General features: G+C 51.8%; 1 long non-coding RNA gene across 2 annotated transcripts; it reads left to right on the top strand.

The window, feature by feature from the left end:
* The first annotated feature begins 338 nt into the window (after window positions 1–338).
* On the top strand, window positions 339–1942 carry LOC130877997 (uncharacterized). Of its 2 annotated transcripts, XR_009057422.1 has the most exons (4): window positions 339–471; window positions 582–625; window positions 783–993; window positions 1696–1942. It is a non-coding gene; the product is annotated as an uncharacterized LOC130877997 (long non-coding RNA). The 2 variants fall into 2 exon arrangements; XR_009057421.1 differs by having other exon boundaries at window positions 783–1942.
* The last annotated feature ends 10963 nt before the right edge of the window (window positions 1943–12905 follow it).

Below are 12905 nucleotides of genomic sequence, written 5' to 3'. Positions count from 1 at the left end.
AGGGCTGTGCACTTCCTGGAGAGGATTTCTCAGTCCCACGCTGGGCCTTTCTGTACTCTCTTCACCTCCTCTAGTACCTACCGCACCACCACCTTCCCTTTGAGGGTATCTCTCTGTGACCTGGAGGAAGTCCTTGGGAGATGGCCAGGGTTTGGGGAGACAGAATGCAGGCAGCCAGTCTAGACTCAGCCTTGATGTTTCACTGGTTATGGGACAAAGAGAGCCATGTTGGGGGTGACCTCACCTCTTGGGCATCCTCTCCTGGACAAAAGGCCCGTTGTTCTCTGGCCTGGAAGCAGGAGGCAGAGATGACACTGTGGTCCTGTGACCCTCGTTAGAGCCCTGCTCTACACCCAGTGCAGCCTGGCTCTGGGAGGCCCAGCTGAGAAAAGCCACCATTCCATCAGAAGATGTGACAAATGCCCAAAGACCCTTGGGTGCTCTCCTGGGGGTCTGACCTCAATCAGGACAGTAAGTACCCTGCCCAACAGTGGGGGGTGCAGGGGGCTCAGGGGCCTCTCTGCTTTCTGCTTTCCAGAACTGGTCTGGGATGGGGCTTTCTTTTCCTTCTCTTCCCCAAGACAGAAGTGAAGGAGTCCTTCAGATGAACTCCCTTGGAGGAATGGTGAGATTTGGGGAAGGTGGTGTGGGCCAGAGACTGTGTCTAGCCTGCCCAGCCCTCATTCTCAGCTTCAGCCCTCTGTGCCTTGCTCCTTCTTCTCCCCATCCCCACCTGTCTCTGAAAATGATCCTCACCCCCCTCTCCCTGGCCCCTCCCCTAGGAATCTGACGTCACTATTCCAGCTTAATTTTACAACCCCCTCCATCCCTCTGCCATGGTCCTCCTTAAGTGTGGTCAACATCCTTTCTCTAAGAAGTTTCTAAGGGCAGGGATCTTATGTTGCCACCTGAGAACCTCACTTCCTCGCTCCAGCAAGACCTTGTGGGAGGGGGCCTTAATGATGACAAGCACGGAAGACCATCCATGTGCAGGTACGTTCCAATAGCCAGCCTTCCCAAGAGCCATCACTCTGAGCTGAAAGTCCCCATGGGTGGGGGAAGGGACTGCCCTCCAGATGTTGTTGGAAATCTAACACACCCCCTCCCCAGCTCCTTCTCCCACTTCCCGCTCCATTTCCTCTAAATATTTACTGATTTTTTATTTACATTCTTTGCCCGAGGTGCCCAGCCCCTGTCAGGTCCCATTTGCTTGCCTGTCCCCTCCTGCCAGCTCCCCTCCACATCCCTCACAGCTGGAGCCAGCAGTCCTGTGGGGCTGGCCACAACCCCCCCCCTCCCCAGTTCTGAGGGAAAAGGGGAGGAGAGACCAGTGAATTGGTAGCTCTGGGCAGGGCTGGGGTGGGAGAGGCTCTGGGACAGGGGCAATTCACAGGCATGCTTGGCCTGCCCCAATCTGGGATCGCTTTAATCACCCCCTTTGTTTCACGAGGACTTCTGGATGGGGTTGATGGATGCCAGATGCTGGGAGCACCCTTACCCTCCTTACCCTAGGAGGACTCCAGAATGAAGGAGGGAGGAAGGGCGGAGGCTGAACCTCGACTGAACTGACAGCCAGGGATCCAACTCTGTTCCTGGCATATGGGGCAGAATTAGGGTTGTTGCCCTCGTGAATTTGCTTCCTTCCAGCTGTGTAGGGAACCTGCTAGGAAATCAAGTATTCCTCTCCACTCCCAGCTCCCAGCCCTTTGACTGCAGTGGGGCAGGTACTGTCCGGGGTGCTGACGTGATGTCTGCCAATCAACGGATGATCTCTACTTACTTCTGAGGGAGTAAGTGATGGAATGAACGTTCTAGAAGGTGCTTCTGTGGTGAAAAGGCCACACAGGCAAGGGAAATGGGTAGGGCTGGAGTAGCTAAAGTGTGACATTACATGACAGAATCGGGGCTTCTCACAGCAGAGTCTCAGGGAGGCCATGAGAGAGCTGCGGCTTTGTAAGGAAGCTATAGACTCAGGTACATGGGGACCCCACGGGCTCTGCTGGGGGGTGAGAGGGCAATGGAGGAAATGGGAGTGGGGTGGGGTGGGGGGAGGTAGAGCCCCTGGAGCAGTGGTTCTCAACCTGTGGGTCACGTCCTCTTCAGAGGGCCAAACAACCATTTCACAGGAATTGCCCAAGACCATCAGAAAACACAGATATTTACACCACAATTCATAACAGTAGCAAAATAACAGTTATGAGGTCTCAACGGAAATAATTTATGGTTGGGGGTCACCACAGCATGAGGAACCAAATTAAAGGGGCATGGTGTTAGGAAGGTTGAGAACCACTGCTCTAGAGTGACCTCAACCAGGCATCTCAGGGCACAGAGTAACTCCCACCTCCTGTACACTCTTTTCCATGCTGGTCCCACTATTTCTGTGACCTCCTGCCTCCTGTTTCTCAGCTACCCTGGAATATGGTTCTCCCGATGGTGCCTCTGAGTTTGGACTGTTTCCATCCCGGTCCACCTGTGACCTATAAAGTTCCTCTACTCCAGGAAGTCCCCTGGGACTGCTCTGAGGAACCAGTCTGGCTGTGTCTAGACAGTAGACACTCATCTTTTCTCTTAATTTTCCGGAGCAGAGAGAGATGGTGCTGCCTACATCCTCCCTGCCATCTCCCACAAACCTTCCTCCTGCCATCCTGAGTTTCTCAAAGATTCTGTCTTCCTTTCTCTCCTCTTTCCCACTCACTCTCCACCCCCTGAAAAAAACAGTCCAAAGACTCCACTTCTCCCCTCCAGGATGACTTATGACTGGACCATTTCAAAGGTGCAAAGGCAACAAGTCCTGGGCTCCTGGGACCTGGATGCCTCGAAGGACTCACAGCAAGACGGCTGTGGTGGGGTTCGATGTACTAACGGTCCTGGCTGTCTACCCAGGAACCCTGTCTTTAAGTAGTAGTAACTAATGACTGACCCAAGACAGAGGTAGGATTCCTCTTCCCTGGCTGCCTCTGAGAGCTAACCTCTCCCTCCCCACAGGAGCCCAAGGCTCTGGAGACCTATCTGGGTGTCTTTCCCCTGGGCACATCACTCATTCGAGTTTTGCTCCTTCAAACAGTTATTCATCGGGCATCCTCCGCATGCTGGAAACTGTGCTGGCCTGGCCTGGGGACAGTGAGAAAGCAACACGGTCTTGGCTTCTACCCATGTACAGCCTGCGGCTCAGTGGAAAGCAATGTCAATCAATTCAGTCCACAACTGGAATCAGAGTGACAGCCTGGATCAGTGAAAAAAAAAAAAAAAAAAGATGGCTCAGTGCAAACACTCAGATCTCAGATCTGACCAGCATGGGGAAGTTGGAAGCCTTGTCCAAGGGATGGATGCACTAGATAAAACCTGAGGGGATGGGGAAACAGACAGGCAGAGGGGATGGTATCTTCAAGGGGGCCGAAGCAGAAGGAATATATGCAAGATGCTGGGAGAAGATGAGGCTGGAGGCAGAGAGCGGGGGAACAAGGAAAGAGAGAGTCGGGCAGAAACTGGCTGGACAAGCTCTTCTGCAGCAGTTGAATGCCTAGTTTAGGAGCGGAGTCTACAGAGCAGGGTCAGAAAAATGGGAAGATCACTAGGGGGCCAAGGCAGGGGTCCAGATGAGAGTTGGCTTGAGTCCTTGGCTTGAGGCAGGGGAGGTCAGACTGATTGCTGCCAACAGGCCTAGAGAAGAGTCAGCAAGGAATGGAGGAGGAGATAGGTTCTGTGGGGGCGCCATTCTGGAATGCAGCAGAGACTGAACACTTTGTGGAGCAGTTCAGGATGTAGAGAGCAAGTGTGGTCCAGGAGGTAGGACATCCCACGCTGGTCTTCAAAGGAGCCTGAGCACTCTGAGTCTGCATTCGTGTCTAGGCAGCCCCTGTACTTCTGGGTCCTGCTCTGTGGGAGAGAGTACACTCAGGACTCGGAGTGACGAACAGGGAGGTACCAGGGTACCAGAGTACTCAGAGGTACAAGGAGTTCCAGGGTAGAGGAACCGAGAGGGCTTCCTGGCAAGAGGAAGAAGCAGCAGCTGTGGTGGTGGCATCCAGAGTGGAGAGTAGCTTTAGGGGATTCTGCATCAGTTGGTCCTCTCTGTGACTGGGGTTGCATTCATCTAAGCCGCCAACTAGTTGGGTGCTAGGTGATATCACACACCTCATCCTATACAGCATCTCTCTCCAGGATCTGACTGTCAGTTTTCAGGCAGAGAGAGAGAGAGATTGTGGGCACCACCCTTTCTAGCCCTGGGAGAGATACCACTGGCCCTCACTGGCCACTGAAGCAGAAGAGTTGGTCCTACCCCTCACAGGAGAGCTGACCCCACACTCAGGAGAGATGGCCCCACCCCTCACCCTGGGTGTGGGAGAGCTGTCCCGATATCATGGGGCATAGAAGAGCTAGCTCTGCCCTTGCTTGATAAAGCAGTCCAAGTGGCCTTGACTAAATCAGCTACTACCCAGACCCATATCTAGGGCTTTGAGGTGGTCCACCCCACATCTACCCCAGCTATGACCTGCTGGAGTGCATGAAGGGACTGGTTCTGTGGAACCACAGTCATATGATCTCCATGAGTTGGGACAACAGCAGAATATACAAGAGGAATTTCGGTGAGAGCCCAGTACTGATGGTGTACCGGAAGCCAGAGGCCTCAAACCAAACCAACAACTCATTGTAGCAAACATTTGCAAATAAAGCGGAATGAATAAAAGGGTGTACTGTGTGACACCCCGCAGCTCCAATGCCACTGAGACAATGAAGGGGTGTACTGTGTGACACCCCGCAGCTCCAATGCCACTGAGACAATGAAGGGGTGTAGGGGAGGCGGGAAAGATGGAGGTGTGAAGTGGTTTGTTTGTTTTATTTTGTTTTCACTTAATATTTTTAATTTTTTCTTTGGCAGGGAGAACATTCCAGGGGTAAGGGACTGGGAAATGAGCAGAATTAGGGTACATGATGCAAAATTCCCAAAGAATCAATTAAAAAAATTTTTTTTTTTTTAAAAGCCTGCCTTGTTTTCTGAGAGTCTTCCTTGTACTAGGAACACGAAGTCAAGTTCTCTCCAGACAACATCATTTAATTCCCAAAAGCCTACCAGGGAAATGTGATGGCTCTTCCCACACTAAAGGTGTAGAAACTGACAGTTAACAAGGACAAATAGTTACCCAGGTCACACAAACAGGCAGTTAGAATTGGGACTCACTCTTGTCCCCTGAGCCCAGAAGTCATCTTCTTATGGCAGCCACAGCCATTCAGTCTGCACCCTGAAGTCACCCATGCTACACGGTACTGTCCGTGTCTGTGGTCCCATAGACTGCCTTCCTTGAATGTAGGGGCTGTGACAAGTCACTTGGTGTCTGCTTGTCCCATAATAGGGATGTGGTTAGTACTGGGTAAACAAGGATGATAAAATGCAGAAGAAAGGTTCATGGGGTCCCCACACGAAATAATAAAGTTTCTCTTTTTTTCTTTTTTTCTTTTTTTCTTTCTTTCTTTCTTTCTTTCTTTCTTTTTTCTATTGTTTTTTGTTGCACTATACATTTTTCTCCGCTCCTCAACCTTTCTTCCCCTCTCCCCTTTCTTTATTCCAAAACCTGTATCATTAGTGATGAGTGATTTAGGTGGGTCTTCTATCTATCTGTTGCTTTCATTGGTTAATTAACAAAGAAAACTGCTTGGCCTGATAGGGCAGAACTTAGATAGGCAGAGAAGACAGAACAGAATGCTGGGAGGAAGAAGGCAAGTCAGTCAGTTTCCATGCCTCTCCTCTCCGAGATGGACGCAGGTTAGAATCTTTCCGGTAAGCTACCATCTCGTGGTGCTACACACATTAATAAAAATGGGTTAATCAAGATGTGAGAGTTAGCCAGTAAGAGGCTAGAGCTAATGGGCCAAGCAATGTTTAAAAGAATACAGTTTCCATGTAATTATTTTGGGTAAAACTAGCCGGTGGCTGGGAGCTGGGCCAGCGGGAAACAGCCCGCCTCTCCCACCACTACAGATAAGTTAAGAATTAGTCACCAGCCAGGCTTTGTGGTACACACCTTTAAACCCAGCACTCGGGAGGCAGAGGCAGGTAGATCTCTGTGAGTTCTAGGCCAGCCTGGTCTACAGAGTGAGTTTCACAACAGTCAGAGAACTACAAGTGAGATCCTGTCAAAAAGAAGAAGAAGAAGAAGAAGAAGAAGAAGAAGAAGAAGAAGAAGAAGAAGAAGAAGAAGAAGAAGAAGAAGAAGAAGAAGAAGAAGAAGAAGAAGAAGAAAGAAAAAGAAAAGAAAGAAAAAGAAAAGCCAACTAACCAAACAAAAGAATTAATCACTGAGTGCAGCTAAAACTAATTGCCACAAGTTCAGTGAAACTCGGTTTCTCAGGTGAGTTCACAGGTCAGAAGTCTGTGGTAGGTAAGAAGTGGATAAACCATTGCTTATCTTCCTTGTTTGAGGTTTTCCCTCCTGCCTTGGCTCATGACTCCTGCTACACACCAGTCACCCCTGCTTCTATGGCTCCAAGCCTTACCTCTCTCTTTTCCTGGTTGGGATCCTAATGGTTACTGTATGGCTCACCGGGACACCCCAGCACAAGCTCCTGGCTCGAGATCCTTAATTTACACACCTTCCATATACAGTCACAGCTTCCAGGCATTAGGATGTGGCTCCTTCCAGGAAACCATTATTCTGTTCATATCCTAGATACTGAGAATAGGACTAGTGTGGACAAAGGAAGAGAGCCCTTTGCCTAGCCACGGGAATGGGGTCAGCCCACAAGAGGATGGTTTTGCTGTGGGTGACACCTGTTCACCCCACCCTCACTGTTAATCCGGATTGCCCCTTGAGTCTCCTCAGCCCTCTGTAGCCTTCTGTCCTTGTGACTGAGGCTTCTCCATGAGGCCAGGACAAAGAGTCCTGGGTACTCCAGTACCATGATAGTCTGGCTCATTAGGGTATAGGGACCCCTCAAGTTCTCTTGGGGTGCCTTAGTAAAGATAGGGCATAAGAACTCAAAGAAGCATGGCCGTTTAGCCAGGCATGGTGGTGCACACCTTTAACGCCTTTAATCCCAGTGCTCAGGAGACAGAGGTGGGCCGATTTCTGAGTTCAAGGCCAGCCTGGTCTACCCAGCAAGTTCTGGGAATCTAGAGCTACATAGAGAAACCCTGTCTTGAACACCCCCTTCAAAAGCGTGGCAGCTTGATCAGAGAGGAGATGCCTTTGTGCAGAAATGGCACAGAGTGTTCTAGAGGACAGAAACTGGCTGGAATTCTGGAAACAAGACTGGAGAATCCATTGTGGGGCAGCCAGTGAAGGGGACCAGGAGGAAGTGAGGCCCATCCTGGAGGCCCTGCAGGGGCCACCCCAGGAGCTGAGAGGGAAAGCAGGTGTGTGTCAGGGCAGCCGGAAGACAGCAATGGACTCTGTGTCCAGCGAGTCCTGGGGGAATGGCGTGGGGAAGATGCACCTCACTCCTCTCATCCAGCCGCTCTTCCCTCCCTGCCCTCCACTGCTGCTCCCCTAGAGCCTTGTGGAGACTTCTTACAGAAGAGGCAGATGTTTCTGGATGCAGCTGGATACTGAGGTCCAGGGAAGGGGCTGGCCCCTTTGGGTTTGGAAGAGTTATGGAGAAGAAGACAGTACAGGAAATGAGGGCTCTTCTAAGTGGGGGCTTTATGTACCAGAGGATCCTTACAGCAACAAGGAAAGCAAGTGTTGGTCCATTTTACAGACAAACCAACTGAAGCTCAGCGTGGCATCTTTTCTACCTCTGAGATTGCCTGCCTCCTCACTTCTATTCCATGCTTCATCCACATCCCTCCTTCCTTTTTCTTAGATCTTCTGTCCTCCCTTGCCTCTTCCAGGAAGCCCACTGAGACGTTCATCCATCACTGCCCTGCGGTGACTGTCCATCTGTTTAGACTGTTGGCCAAAAGTACCCTATCGTCTTGTCGTCCACCTAGGAGCACATGGGAACAGAGAGAGACTTGCCCTTCCATTGAAGCTCTCACCAGGCCTGAGGTTGCCAGCATGTGGAAAGGAGCCATAGGTCCCCAGTGCAGGCGCCGGGCATGGTGAGAAGACCAAAGGCAGCCGCCAGGGAGTCCCAGATGAGGTGAGAGGCTTGGCTCGCCCCCAGCTCATAAAGAAGGATGTTAACAGCCTTCTAGGGAGCTGGCCAGGGACGACCAAAGGAGTGGGCCAGACTGAAGTGCCTTCCAGCCTTGGGTCAGCACTGGCACCTCCTGCCCCAGGAGCAGCTCCTCCTGGTGAATAGTTTGCCCCTCCTCCCTCCTCTCCCCAACCCCCAACCCCAGAACCCCTTTAGACCCCACACAGGGTCTGTCTCTCCTCCCTCCCCAGGACCCCCAGTGTCTGTTGTTTGCCTCCTGTGGGATGGGTGTGGGTTACTATGGCGTCACTGGGTGATGAGGAGGGACAAAGGGTGGGAGGTCTGGCCCGGCCTCCCACAGTCTCTCCCCACCACCCTAAACTGCCAAACCAGGACCTGAGAGAGAGGCTGGAGGACTGCACTGTGGGAAACCAGGAAGCAGACGGGCAGGGGCCACGTATGGGGGAAGGCACGGAGAAAGCTAGCATGGAAGGAACCCAGGGTCTGGAAGCAGAGGGATCAGAAGCAAGCTTGCCTCTCTGTGGGGTACCAAAGGGACACCGGTGTGTGCACTCCCAGAGATGTTTGAGGACAGTCATCTTTTCACAGGTGGAGAACAGGGGCTTAGAGGCAGGGAGGGAAGTGCTCACCCACAGCTGCACGAGGACTAGAGCCCAAATCCAACTGAGATTGGGAACGGAACGAGGGGCTGATTTCAGTACCATGATGTGTCCATCTAAACACAGGCAACGAATTTGCATACACGTACGTTTTCACTGCCCTCCAATTTTCCTCACCCTTCTCCCCAAGATTCTAATGTCAGGCCTTTGTTTTGTATTTTATTCCCTGAACCCTCGTCCTCCCGGACTTTGTTGATCTTAACCTTGGATCAACCCTAAGGAAGGATGCAGAAAAGATACTACACTCCCGCACCATTTATTTCCTGGGAGCCTTGTCCCCCAGGCCTTTCCTCTGTCTCCTGCCTCCGGCAGGTCACACCATTAATTTTCACAATTACTGATTCTGAAAGAGCCACCCCCTCCTGGTGTGTCCACCCTGACCTCCTCCCCAAGCCTTCTTCATTCTCTGGGGAGTCAGCTCTTGGAAGAGCTTTTGTCTGCCCTGGACAGATTTGACTCTCTCTTCGCTCACCTCAACACAGGCATCACAGTGCCCGCCCTAGTTCACAAAGTCTCCAGTCCATAATATAGCCATACGCTCCTGAGCCTCAGTAAGCTCAGAAGCAAGAGCTTTCCACCCTGTTTAACAGGTACATGTAAGGAAACAGGTGAGCGGAACAACAGGGACTCGTCTCTAACTTGACTCCACTTTGTCACCCATGCGGCAGTCCATCTGGTGTCCGGATCAGACAGATGTGAGTCCAAGGGCTACATAGATCACAGCCCACTTCGGGAACAGCTTAGTGGGACTCCTGTCTCTGACGGCTTCAACAGGGGAGGTTGGTTTCCCTAAGTCCTTTATTGACCATTTTAAATGTCTCAGGTCACAGGAAGCAGAGGTCAGCACATCCTGGACCTCGTCGCAGGCCTCTCAGCAAAGCGCTGGACGGTCAGCTGCTAACTGCTGAGAAGCATGAAGATGCTAGCCCAGCAGTCTTCTGTATCCTGTCACCCCATCCTGCTGGGGAGGGCAGGGCCAGCTTCCCGGAGGAGATGCTATTTAACTGATCTTAGTTGATCATGGAAAGACAAGATGGTTTGCTCAGTGGGGGCAAAAAGAGGATGTCAGGGCTGACGGCAAGCGTAAAAGCCTATAGTATGTTCTAGGCAAGGTGAGGAATCTCATGAGGCCAGTAGCTCACTGGACTTTGAAAGGAAGGAGCCAGAGATGGGTCTAGAAAGGTCTTTTAGGCCCACCGTGAGGGTCTTTTACTATTCACCCTAAAAGCGGTGGGAGGTCAACCTGCTTAAGGTAGGAAGCAAAGGATGTGGGGTCAGGGATGTACAAGATGCAGAAAGGAAGTGAGTAATAAACCCCCAGATCTGGTGGGAGACTGTAGGAATCTCCTAGCCAAGTGGGGTGCAGAGCCCGAGTGAACACATGGCTAGTAAGAGCCCAGCGAAGGACCAGTTTTATGATGAAACTGCACGCTCACAATATGCCTGGTCCACTGTGAAAGAGGAAGAGCAGGAGATGAACTATCCCCATGTTGCTGGTTTGGGCAGCCTTCAGCTAACTCTTGCAGAGGAGAGAGAAGCCAGCTGGGAGCAAGGGATAGCCAACTCCAATTTCAGCACCTTGTCAGAGGTCCCATGGACAGCTGGATGGAAGGTCAAGCCTGTAGCTAGAGGAACGAGGCAGAGTTCAGGAAGAAATCAGGACTAAGTGGCTCAGAATTTACCTGCTCAAGAGCTGGAATCAAAGAGACCTGTGTTCAAACCCAGTATTGTGTCTTACTGTGACCCCGAACAAGTCCCTCAGTTTCTCCTCATTTCATCTGTGATACAGGAGAAGGGAGGAGTAATAGGGAGACCCAGACGGTCTTCGGAAAACATTTGTCACATGGAATCTCAATGACGTCTTTCCGTGACCCTGCTGGGTGTGGTGCCCACCACTGACCAGACTGGAAGCTTCCGCCTGGCTACAGGTGACAGCAATGTAGAGAATCCCCCCAAGGACTCAAGAAAGTATTTGCTCCAGGCACTGACAGGGTATTATAATCCACCCCCTTCCCGGATGAGCTAGATCTCCAATTAGACTCTCTGTCAGTGCTGAGGCCATTTCTGAAGTCCCACTCAGGAATCATGTTTCCGGGTATCAAAGGAGCCAGGCCTAGCTCTCCACCTGGAAGACGGATGCAAGTACTACCAGTAGTACTTAAGGGTCCTCTGTTCTGTGCTTCTGCCGAGCCAGTAGGCTGGCAAGGTGAGGCTAGAGGTGGGCGGGTCCATGCCAAGAAAAGTCCAGTGCACCTGTTCCATGCAAATGATATGCAAATGACCCAAAGCATTTGTTCTTGCCTCTGTAGTCAGGGGCTTGCTCTGGGGTCTTCTCAGCTGTTCTGAGTGGGAGGGGCTCTGGAAAGGAGGAGTCCATCCAAAAGGACGCAGCATCCCCACCAGGGCCAGAACCCCACTTTGGGGGAGGGGGCAAGCCAGGGAACTAATGGGCCCATGATTCATCTTCCAGCTCTCATGTGCACTAATTGGTTCTGCTGGCCTACTGATTCATGGCAAGGAGCTGGGCTCTGGGGGACCCCTGTGTCCCTCCCCCCACTCCTCCCTGCCTCCTGCTCAGCATGGCTGTGTGAGGCTTTTAGGTCCAGGATCTGTTCCAAGGGACCACTGCCCAGCATCCATCACTGCTGACAGACTAAGGCTCTCGGGTGGGGGCAGGGATGACAGTTCAGAGCGGCCATCTGATGCTGTGGACCCCACCTAGGTACCTCAGTCACTGGGATGTGTGTGTAAAGGTAGGGGGAGCCCTGGCTGGATGCTATGAAGGTACCCAGGGAACAATGGTAGCTATGAGTGGTGGTTATTTCGGTGGTAGTTGGCTTGCAGGTGAAAATACAGGAGGGGTCTTGGGGGCAAGGAAAAGAATTGGGTAAAGACTTGACACAGAAGTCTCTAGGCTGGAAGAGGTGAGGTGACCATGGGGGCTGAGAGTGCCCACAAGGCACTCTGAAGCTCTGACTCAAGCTGCTAATAAAAGACCTAAGGCCTTGTTTGAGACACTGCTTGCTGTGTGACCTTGTATAATCACTGGTTCAGTCTGAGCCTTTCAAGCATAGGAGCTGCTACAGAAGACAGCCCCAGGCACAAGCCCTCCAGGTAGTCACCCCGACAATACCTAGGTCCTCTGTGCTGTCTGTCATTCACTACATCCCAGGATGACAAAAGAGGTGCCAGTCCTCCTGGGTACAGGGATGGATAGGGTCCCCACTCTCCTCTGGACCACCTCGGCACACAGATTGATTTTCAAGTTTGTCAAGTCTCCAGTGTCTTCCATCACATTAGAGTGAGCACGAGACCACACCCACTCCGCTGGAACCAGGTAGGTGGGCTTTCCACTCCCTCTTTCAGAAATAGAGCAGACATGGGCAAGGACTGGTCAGGATACACCAGGGCTCGCAAAGGGCCAGGCTGAAGCTCGGGAAATACGTTCTACTGAAATCTATGAATGGACAAGAATTCTGCAGCCTCGACAGAGGAAGCCTCGACTTGTGGTGGCAGCTGATGAATGGAGAGCACGCCAGCCTCTTGGCAGCGCCACCACAGCCCGGCTGTCGTTTCCGCTCCTCCTCCTTTTGACCCCCAGCCTCGAGCATTGTCAATGCAGTTGTCTGCATTGCTTGCCAGCTTGAATTGGAAACCAAACCCAGAAGCAGGTTCTGCTCCCTGTGTCTGCTGCAGCACTCTTAGCTAGCCGCTATAGCTACAACCTCTTGATCTGCCGTCCCCTCCCAGAGACCACCGAGCACTCACCACCTGCTCTCCTCTCAGCAATCAGGCAGTGTTCGAAGACATAAATCAGGTCTCTTGATGTCTCTATTCAGAATTCCCCTACAGCTTTAAATCTCACTGCTAGCAGAAAACCCAGCCTCCTTGCTTCCCTTAGAAGGCCCTATGTGATCAGTCCCTGGCCACGTACATGATCCCACTTCCAGTACATCTCCCAACGCTCTGTGTTCCAGTTCCAAATCAGTCAACAAAGGTTTGGGGGTCTGATTCAAGGCTGTACACCCACAATTCCCTCTTCCCAGAATGCTTTGCCCTTGTTCTGTACCTGGCTAAAGCCTTCTTGAGCTTTACATGTCACCTCCCAGAGATGTCCTTTCTGTCCTCATTGTCACCGCCTCCAGCATC

Source organism: Chionomys nivalis, chromosome 7 (genome assembly GCF_950005125.1).
Source record: "Chionomys nivalis chromosome 7, mChiNiv1.1, whole genome shotgun sequence".
In the NCBI taxonomy this organism is placed as follows: Eukaryota; Metazoa; Chordata; class Mammalia; order Rodentia; family Cricetidae; genus Chionomys; species Chionomys nivalis.
The sequence above is the reverse complement of the archived record's forward strand: the minus strand, read 5'-3'. Positions and strand labels throughout refer to the sequence as shown.